Genomic DNA, 10,518 nt, shown 5'->3' on the forward strand with positions numbered 1-10,518 from the left:
CCTCAGGAGCCCTACACGCGATGTGGGGAGACGGGAAGAAACAGCAAAATGCAACAGCCGGGCCTCCCCCTCAAGTACAGGCCTTACCATACTATGCGGTTTCCTCCCAATCCATTCCCTGGTTTAATTCAAAGGATTGGGTTTTTTTAACTTCTAAATTCCTGGTGTGGTCCAGGCCCCTGTGATACTTCAGATTGAAGGAGCATCCTTTGTAGGGGTGCCATCCTCCAGGTGGGACCTGGGGATCCCCCAGAGTTATAGCTCATCTGCAAACTACAGAGATCAATTCCCCTGGAGAAAATGGATGCTTATAAGGGTGTACTTTATGGCATTGTACCCCACTGAGGTCCCCCCCCCATTCCCAGCCTCCACCCCCACATCTCCAGGAGTTTCCCAACATGGATTTGGCAATCCTGCCTTCCCATCCACCACCAGCGGCTGGGGGGTGGGACGACCTGGCAACTCTAATCCTCTCCCATATGTGCCCTAAGGTCCCTTGAGAAGCCCTGCTGTAGGTCCCCATGTAATCTGAGCCACAGAGGGCTGAGCCAGGACCTTCTCTGTTGCGGCACCTTCCCCTCTTGTGGAGGGTCATCTGGAGGGACAGCTTGCCTCATGTTTTTAACCACTAGAGTCAAAGCGGCTAGCTGGGGGCCTCAGGTTGCTGGTTCCCTAATCTATAGCTCTCGCCTAGGGTTGCCTGCCTGCCACTGCCAATCCCCAAAAGAGTTTGGGGGGGGGTGGAGTCTGTGGAGGGACAGCATCACGAACATCTTGGCGTCACTTCCAGTTAAGTGCCTGGAAGTGACATTGCAGCTCCCTTGCTGCTCTAGAAATCCCCATATCTCTATGGTAAATACCACAGAGATTGGGGAGTTTCCTAGAATGTCACAGACACTGTGGTGTCATTTCCTGGTGCTCAGCGACAAGTGACATCATAATCTGCATGCTGATTTCTCCCCTTTTTCCCTCCTGCTGCTCCATAGACAGAGGGCAGGATCCAGAGACGGGTGTTGGTGGTGTGTGCTTCCTGCAGCAACCTGGAAGGGGTAAACTCCGCAAGAGTAGGATTGCAGGAGGTGTATTGAGGCTCTGACCCAAAGAGTCGGGGAACAGGTTGTGGGTATTCAAGAATGGAGACTGGCAGGCCAGCAGGCCCCATCCAAGATACAATTTGTAATAGGGTTGCCAAGTCTGTTTTACCTTGCGGCGGGGGGCTCCCGATCGGCGTCCTGAGGGGCTGCCAAGTCCCCCTGGGGGGGCGGATAATCCCCCGCTTTGGAGGCCCGGTTTTCGCCGCCGCGGAATCGGGCCCCGGGGGAAACCCCACCCCGGCGTGCACAATTGGGCCTCCAAAGCGGGGGATTATCCGCCCCCCGGGGGGACTTGGCAGCCCTAATTTGTAATGAAGGCCTTCGTTTTAGATTGATATCTTCATTTTTAGGAATGCTTTTATGCTGTAGACGGCACTGCTCAAAAAGCGTGTGAAGGATTTGTTTATGACCCCTCTCATCTTCTGTTCTAGGTGTTCTAGATTTGTTCTTCTGTTCTAGGTGTTCTAGATTTGTTTATGACCCCTCTCATCTTCTGTTCTAGGTGGCTCTTAGTTCTAGGTATATTTTTTAAACTTATAAACTGACTGGCTAAAAAAATATAAACTGACTGAACCAAAAAAAAAAAAATCTCCAGGAATCAACTAAAAAACACGGAGACCAGTATACTAAAAAGAACGTCCGGAAAAATAATCATTACAAATAACACGTTTTTAATTCTTCTATATTGAAATTAATTAAGGTTAGTTATCGTTACTCTTCAGCATCCCCTGGCTGGTCGTTAAACAGTGTGAGAACCTCCTGACGGAGTGGTTTTTAACCTTTTTGGCACTCTGTAACTCTTGAACTAGCCATCAGAACTGGAACTGCTACCACCACACAAATTAAGTTTATTCTGCCCAATGGTGGATACAGCATTAATTTTGGTAAATGAAGCTGAATACTCGTTATGATCAAACACATGGTGGGCAAAAGTTGGAAGTACCAAGGGAAAGTGAACATTTTCTCAATTTAAAAATATCATGTCATCTCTTATAAACGTAGTCTGCTTCTCTATATTGAATTCTCTACTCAATATCTGTGCTTATTGCAACTACGTTCACTCTAGGGTTGCCATCTCCGGGCTGATTTAGGGGGCGGAGCGGAGCCTGGGGAGGGTGGGGTTTGGGGAGGGGCGAGGCCTCATCAAGGTATAAAGCCACAGAACCCACCCTCCAAAGCAGCCATTTCCCCCCAGGGGATCAGGTCTCTTGTTAGCTGGAGATCAGCTGTAATAGCAGGAGAACTCCAGATCCCAACTGGAAGCTGGCAACCCTGGGTGACCTACTCCAGCACCTTTTCAGCAACAACATTGTTCAGCTTCTTCTCCACAGGTACGTGTGGTCAGTGGTTCAGAGAACTGACAGTCCACGTTCACAGCAGAGTCTTTCAGGTACTGAGCACATGGGATTCACTGCCACAGGAGGTGGCGGCGGCTACGAGCACGGACGGCTTCAAGAGGGAATTAGATAAGCACATGGAGCAGAGATCCATCAGTGGCTATTAGCCACAAGGTATAGCTAGGGGCTCTGGGGCAAGTGATGGTCTGTCTTCTTGGTGCTTGGGGGGGTCAACAGTGGGAGGGCTTCTAGTGTCCCGGCCCCACTGCTGGACCTCCTGATGGCACCTGGTATTTCTGGCCACTGTGTGACACAGAGTGTTGGACTGGATGGGCCATTGGCCTGATCCAGCATTGGCTTCTCTTATGTTCTTATGAGCACACACGAGCAGTTGTGTCGGTTCATCCAGCTGAAGCACAAAGTTGGAGTTTGCTTTCACTTCTGCAACTGTTTGATACAAAAGGTCTTCCCTCATCTCAAAGAGTCAGTTTATGACTGTGTCATTCAAAAGTGAGAACAGGCTCATCTTTCTCACTCATGACCCCTGAAGGACAAGCCTTGCTACTTCTACATGCATGGCTTGACAAGGTCTTCTCCTATTGTTTGGGATGTCTTGCATTCAGCAACTTGGAGAGCAATGCGTACCGGAAGTCTTCAAGAGCAGCTTCAGAGGTCTTTCTTATCATGTTCCTTCTTTTTAAAGAATTCAATACCTTTTCTGGCAAACTCTACATGAACTTGTTGTAAGTGGTCCTTTAGTTGGCTGGGCTTCATGCTTTTCGGTCCTTTAAGGACTTTATTCCAAGGAATGCATTGAAGTTTTCAAAAGACCTATCAACAATGCTTGTGAAAGCCCATTGTTTAAAATGCTCCTTTCTATGATTGCTTGAAGCGACCATTGTTAAGTCTGGGTGCCCCCTCTCCACTTCATTTTCACTCTGCGTCCCCCTACACACCTACAAAGGGGTTAAATTCAGGGTAGGCTACTCTTCACAAAAAGAGGTGAAGGAAACAAATTAAATCATGGTTATGAATGCTGTAGCCACCCTGCAGACCTTCTTGGCACACTGCAACAAAGGCGGCATCGGCTAAATGCACTCCCCGGGGTCCTAAAACATCCTTTTGCCTTCTAGGGATAACACCATAAAAGAGAGCTGCTGGATTGCACCAGCACTGCCCTGTAGCAGCTGTTTGGGGAAATGTCTGGTTTTCTAATAGACCTAGCCACAGTGGGAAACAGCTCCCAAAATAAATGCATGTTTATCATCGTCATCATCACACAATGGATAACATAGAACTGCAAATCATTTTGTTACCTCCTGAGAAAGGTAATTACCTCCAAGTTAAGACCGGAGGTCCTAGCTCCTCTGGATATTCCCGCAGATAGCTGGGTGGCTAGTGTGAAATCATGTTCCACCCATGGGAGATTCTTAACCAGAAGAGGGTGGAGAATAAAAGGGGGGAAGGAGAGAAACCCCCCCGAGACCACTGATCCCTCTAGCCATTGCTGTCCTCGACCATATGCCCAGTGGCACATCTCAGTATTACAGGTCCTGTGGAACTGAGCCAAATCCTGCAGCCCTCCCAACAGTGGTAGTAGCGGGGCGATATAAAAAGATCCACTTTGAATGAAAGATTATCTCCCTGTGGCAGTGGTGAGATAGAAAACAAGAAAATATGTCCTCCTTTACTGCCCCTTTTATCAAATGAATTGCTCAAAGTATATCTCCCCCCTGCTCAATAGAAACCCTGGGTTTATGTTAAGTTGTTGCTCTTGGGAGAAAACCCACAGGTGACTGCACTTTGTGCGAAATTCTGAGCAGCAGCCTACAAAACTTGACTGAACATTCAAGAAAGTAAGGAAACATAAAGTATGACATAAGCCCATATAATATATGTAATTTTATAAATTCTAAGTGTTAAAATCCTTCTCTCACAATCAGTGTTCCCTCTAAGCTGAGTTAGCATGAGCTAGCTCACAGTTTTTTAGTCTCCGGCTCACACATTTTGGTCTTGGCTCAGGACGGATGGCTCCAGAGCAAACTAATTTATGCAGTGGCCAAATTACTCGCTCACAACTTTAACGCCAGGAGCTCACAAAGTAGAATTTTTGCTCACGGGACTCCGTAGCTTGGAGGGAGCACTGCTCACAATATATCCCTATGTATTATTGGAATGGTTTTTTTATAATTTATTATAGTTTTATCTGAAACTTTTAACAATTTTGGGCGATGACTATGGTATATTTTATTCTGTGTTTCGTGCTGGTGTAATACCATAATAAATAACTTGGGGGGGGGGTTGATATTTTTTTCATATGTATGTGTGTGTGAGTATGTGTGCACCTGGGAGTCATGCTGACCTCTGGTGACTGACCCCTACTGGGGGCCTGGAGGATATTCAGACAGGTGGCTGAGTAAAGCCTGCCCCCACTTCCCGCCTCTGGTATTTCAAGGAGGTCTCCCATCCAAGTACTTGCCAGAGTTGACGCAGCTTAGCTTTTGAGATCTGACAGGTAATAATTACTTTGAACTTTGCCAAGTCCTGCAGGGCCCGGATCTCACTGGGAAGACCACCTGGCTCTGGTCAAGGGTAGCTGGACTGTTTTGGGACCAGAGACTACCAGCCAGTTGATACCGATCGGGCGTAATGCTCTCTGAGGGGTATATAGGGAGAGGTGGTCCTGCAGATACGATGGTCCCAGACCTTTTAGGGCTTTGAAGGCAAGTACCAAAACCTTGAACTTGATTCGGTATTCAATCTGGAGCCAGTGCAGCTGATGGAGCACAGGCTGTAAGTGCTCTCTCAGGGGGTTCCTGTAAGGACCCGTGGAGCTGCATTCTGGACCAGTTGAAGTTTCCGAAGCAAGTTCAAGGGCAGCCATGAGTAGAGCGAATGGATGACTGTGGCTAGATCAGCATGGGACAGGGAAGGGTCCAGCTGCCGGGCCTGGCAAAGATGGGAAAATGCCATCCTGGCTGTATTTGTGACTTGTGATGGGTTCAGCTTCAGGCAGCTCTGTTTTAACCGTCCCACCGCGGCTCCCAAACAACTGGCCGGATCTTCTGGGGTGGTATCTGGTCAGCTATCCATTAACAGATATAGGGAGGTGTCCTCAGCATATTGGTGGCCCTCTAGCCCAAACCTCCTGACTAGGTTAGGTGGGTGTCCTCAGCATATTGACGGCCCTCTAGCCCAAACCTCCTGACTAGGTGAGAGATGTTAAAAAGCAGTCCCATGGTGGCCTCTTAGGGTCAAATAGGCACCCCTCCCACTCAAGTCCCCCTTGGCCCTATCAAACAGTGAACAGTTGGAGTTCGAATTCCCTTCACAGCCACAGGATAGGGTTGCCAGCTCTGGGCTGGGGGACTCCTGGAGATTTTAGGGGTGGAGCTTGGGAAGGGCAGGGCCTGAGGAGAGGAGGGGCCTCAGCAGGGTACAAGGGCCACAGAGTCCACCTTCCAAAGAAGCCATTTTCTCCAGGGGAACTGATCTCTCCCCACTTGCAATTCCGGGGGATCTTTAGGCCTCACCCGGAGGTTGGCAACCCTACCTCTGGAAGCTGACAGGAAGCCAATAAGAGACCGCAAGATTATTAATTTAGAGGCTTTTATTAGCAGCTAAGATTTTCCTGATATGTCATTGGGAAATGAATAAAATACCGACAATGCAGAATGGCTGATTTAATGACTACCTTTATGGTGGATTTCAAATTGCAAACCACTTTAGGAGCCATTTGGGACTGAAAAACGGTGTTAAAATATAATAAAACCAACCATAATTGCTGGTCTATCTGTGCTCCTCACTGGCAGGATTTTCTCTACTATTAGCTTCCACAACTTTAAATACATGAATCAAATGTTTCTTCTGCTTCTGAGCCCTTTGTTTGGGTTCCTGAAATGGTTGTATAATAAGTCTCAAGGGGCGGTGGATTAAACATCCCTGAAATTTAATTAAGGCAAAGCACAGATAAATCAGATTTTCTGAGCTCAGTTTTGCCCAAGACAGGATCAGGAAGGTGGCTGGAATGAGGTGAGTGGGTAGGGTCAGTTTCTGTATTTTTTTTTTTAAAAAAAATGTGACGTGAATCTACCCAAATAGAGGATAAAATGGATGGGATCTAGATTTGCCATCCTGACAGTGGTGGCGGGGAATCCCCAGAAGAAGGAGGAAGAGGAGGAGGAGATTGGATTTATATCCCGCCCTTCACTACCTGAAGGAGTCTCCAAGTGGTTTACAATCTCCTTTCCCTTTCCCCCTTCACAACAGACACCCTGTAAGGCAGGTGGGGCTGAGAGAGCTCTCTTGAGAACTGCCCTTGAGAGAACAGCTCTGAGAGAAGTTGTGACTGACCCAAGGTCACACCAGCAGCTGCATGTGGAGGAGGAGTGGGGAATCAAACCCGGTTCTCCCAGATTAGAGTCCGCGCTCCTAACCACTACACCAAACTGGCTATGTCAAACTGCCTCTTGGAGCTAGGGTTGCCAACTCTATGTTAGGAAATTTCTGGAAATTTGGGGGTAGAGCCTGGGGAGGGTGCAATTTAGGACTCCCCTGGAGTTTGGCAACCCTACTTGGAGTGGTGACAGGAGAATTTTTTTTAAATTGGCCAGTGGGCTGATGGCATGACATCACTCCTGGGGGGACACTTATTGCTAACAAAGACTTCAAACCATTCATTTAATGCATAACACTCACATCCTGCCTCTCAGCTGTGGACTTTCTGGTAAAAAGCATGAAAAACGATACAGCAGTCTTAACATTGTTCTTTGAAACACCTTGCCACCTTATCAGCAGCAAGACGTCAAAGCCAATCAAACTAAAACATAACAACAATAAAACACACAGTGGTTCCTTGCTGCACGGGAAAGTGCTATCTTTAGTGTAACAAATCCACAAGATCCATCCCATGGACTTGTCAAAGGTCTGAGTGAACAGAAAGGTCTTAGGGGCTCTTTAGCTTGGAGAAACGACGACTGAAGGGTGACATGATCGAGGTTTAAGAGATTATGCATGGGATAGAGCAGGTAGAGGAAGAAGTACTTTTCTCCCTTTCTCACAATACAAGAACTCGTGGGCACTCCATGAAATTGCTGTATTATTTATTTTGTTTATACCTCACCTTTCTCCACAGGACCCCAAACAGCTTACATTAGTTGCCTCTCCTCCATCTTGTTCTTACAACAATCTTGTGAGGTAGCTTAGACTGAGTGTGTGAGACTGTCTCAAGGTCACCCATGAAACTTCCATGATGGGTCTCCCAGATTCTAGTCGATACTCTAACCCCCACAGCACACTGGCAAAAGCAGGAGATGTGGGAAGCTCTTTTTTAGAAGTCCAGCACACTCCAAGAAACCAACACCTGTGCTGCATTCTGTACGAAGTGACCCTGTCAATCAATTTTCAGGACAGGCAGTCATGCAAACCTAGATGTGAGCTGAGCATCATTAACTGTGTCCAAGTCCTACTTCTGCAGCTAGTGCATCAACCAAAATGGGGAAGGAGGTGCTTCGTGCCGCAGTGGAGACTGCAGCCTCTGCTGATGGAGGACTGAAGTGAGCTCTCCTCTTTCACTTCTAAGGGAAGAAGGATGCATGTGCACAATGTCCTAGATTAGGGTAACTATCCCCTTCCTTGCAGTCCTTGCTGTGTACATCTGCTCCGGCTATGCTGGGTTGTCCAGATATTCCCAGGGCATGGAGGCCCTCTTAGGCCCTGGAACAGCAGTGGCCTATGCACTTAAAGCAGCCTTGCAGGAGAGGACTCAAATATACCCACAGAGTATACTTGGCATATGGAGGGGCAAATTTCACCCCTGCATTGTTCCTAAATAGCAGGATGTTGATGAGCGGTGTACTGGTTAACAGTGTCGGACTAGTATCTGGGAGACCCACCTCGCTCTTCTCTCCCCCCACCCCCGATCGTATCTGTCAATTTCCCACTACTTGCTCTGTGGCCCCATTTTGACCCACAGCATCCCCTGATTTCCCCTGCGTCTTCTCGATCCTTGTTTTTTGAGATCGAGAAGACGCGGGGGAAACCGGGGGGATGCTGTGGGTCCAAATGTGGCCACACAGCAATTAGTGGGGAATTGACGAATACGATCGGGAGAAGGGAAGAGCGAGGGCCGTGCAGCTGCTTGTGGGAAATTAGTCCCGGGTTTGAATCCCCATTCGTGCCATGGAAGGTCAATGAGTGACCTTGGGGCAGTCACACTCTCTCAGACTAACCTACCTCACAGGGTTGGTGTGAGGATAAAATGGAGGAGAGGAGAATGATGTAAGCCATATTGGATCCCTACAGGGAAAGAAGGAGGCATAAAAATGATTAAAATAATAAATAAAATAATTTTGGAAGAGGGGCCATTTGGGGGAGGGACCAGTGTTCAGTGGCAGAGCATCCGCTTGGTACGCAGAAGGTACCAGGTTCTATCCTATTCCTGGCATCTCCGGCGAAAAGGACAAGGGAGAAGGTGATGTGAAAGACCTCTGCCTGAGACCCTGGAGAGCCACTGCCAGTATTAACAGACAAGGCTGACCTTGAAGGACCGATGATGGTCTGGTTCAGTATAAGACTGCCTAATGTGTTCAAGATTGTTGTTTCTTTACAGACACTATTGTAAAACTAGAATTTGCTTAAATTATCCAAGAAAAAGATTGTTCATCCAAGTAAAAATTGCAGTTTTAGTCACCTTTTCTGGTAATTTATGTTCTCCGGGAAGGGGACTGGCTGGCCTCCCAGCACTCCCTCTTCCCCAGCCATAAACTGCTCCGTAGTTTAGATTCTCTGGCTCATCTATCTCCCTCCCACCCCCTTTACCTAAGAAACCACCAGCAAAAAAAAAAAGGATCCCTTTTTTCTGTATTCGAAATCTCATTTGCAGTCCACAATTAAGCCCCACAAAGACTGCTCCAAACCAGCCCAATAATAATTTTCAAAGTTTATTTTAAATTATTTTGCTAGGATTGATGTTGAATAGTGAATGTTCTGTTATGAAACAGCCTCATCTCCATCATTATTGCCAGCTTTTATAAGCTTCCCGTCTCTAGGGAAGATGTCCCGCTTTGCTTGGTTGTTGTTGTAGTTTTTGGTAAATGGAGTGACACGTGTCAACCTGCAGGTTTCCACCAGAGGTCAGGTGGCCTCATGCATCACCCAACACCTGTTCCCCGCTCTCGCCCAGTATGTGTCCACACCCTCCTCTCCAAATGCTCTGCCTGATCCCACAAAATGAATTCCGCCTCAATGACATTTTCAATGAAGGCCTCCCCACTGAGAACATGGAGACTTCAGTACAGGGTATGGATGGGGATGTGGTGGCTCAAGTGGTTAAGACGCTGAACTGCAGGCTGTGGAAGGTCAGTAGTTCAGCAGTTCGAGACCCGAGTGTGCCGCATGACGGAGTGAGCTCCCGTCTCTAGTTCCAGCTCCTGCCAACCTAGCAGTTCGAAAGCAAGACATTGCAAGTCGATAAATAGGTACCACTTGGGTGGGAAGGTAACAGCGTTCCGTGTGCCTTGGTGCTTAGTCATGCCGGCCACATGACCACGGAAACGTCTTCGGACAGCGCTGGCTCTTCGGCTTTGAAACGGAGATGAGCACCGCAACCATAGAGTCGGATTCGACTGGCTTTCGAGCAAGGGAACCTTTACCTTTTATGGATGGAGGAGGGCAGGATGTTAAGGGAACGACTCGCCCGGAGGTTGCTGGCAACTGCTCTGCCCTGGCCCACCTTCTGCAGCAACCCCCACCCCGCTGCTTTTACTCATTTTCACACTTTCCTTTAAAAAAATACCAGCAAGAGCCTCCTTCGATAGCCTCAGGCTTGTCAACCTCCAGGTAGGGGCTGGAGATCCCCCAGAATCACAACTGATCTCCAGACTACATAGATCACTTATTTATTTATTACTTCTGAAAAACTTGTCGTAGAAAAAATGGCAGCTTTGGAAGGTGGTCTGCAGGGGTCATTTCGTAGAAAAAGAGGTGCAGGAGCTCATTAGCACACCCTGACATCACCGGAAGTGTGTTAGAAGGCAACACCAACCACTCAGGCTCCACTGGCCTGTTTTGGATTGCTAGCTATTGGG

The 10,518-nt window shown here is 47.9% G+C and overlaps 1 protein-coding gene across 1 annotated transcript in view; it reads right to left on the reverse strand.

Moving 5' to 3' along the window:
- LOC107121839 (vascular endothelial growth factor receptor kdr-like) overlaps nucleotides 1-10,518 on the reverse strand; it is a 70,536-nt gene that overhangs the window by 44,622 nt on the left and 15,396 nt on the right. The gene's annotated exons all lie outside the window — the stretch shown is intronic.

This window comes from Gekko japonicus, unplaced genomic scaffold (genome assembly GCF_001447785.1).
Source record: "Gekko japonicus isolate JY-2015 unplaced genomic scaffold, Gekko_japonicus_V1.1 scaffold1114, whole genome shotgun sequence".
Lineage (NCBI taxonomy): Eukaryota > Metazoa > Chordata > Lepidosauria > Squamata > Gekkonidae > Gekko > Gekko japonicus.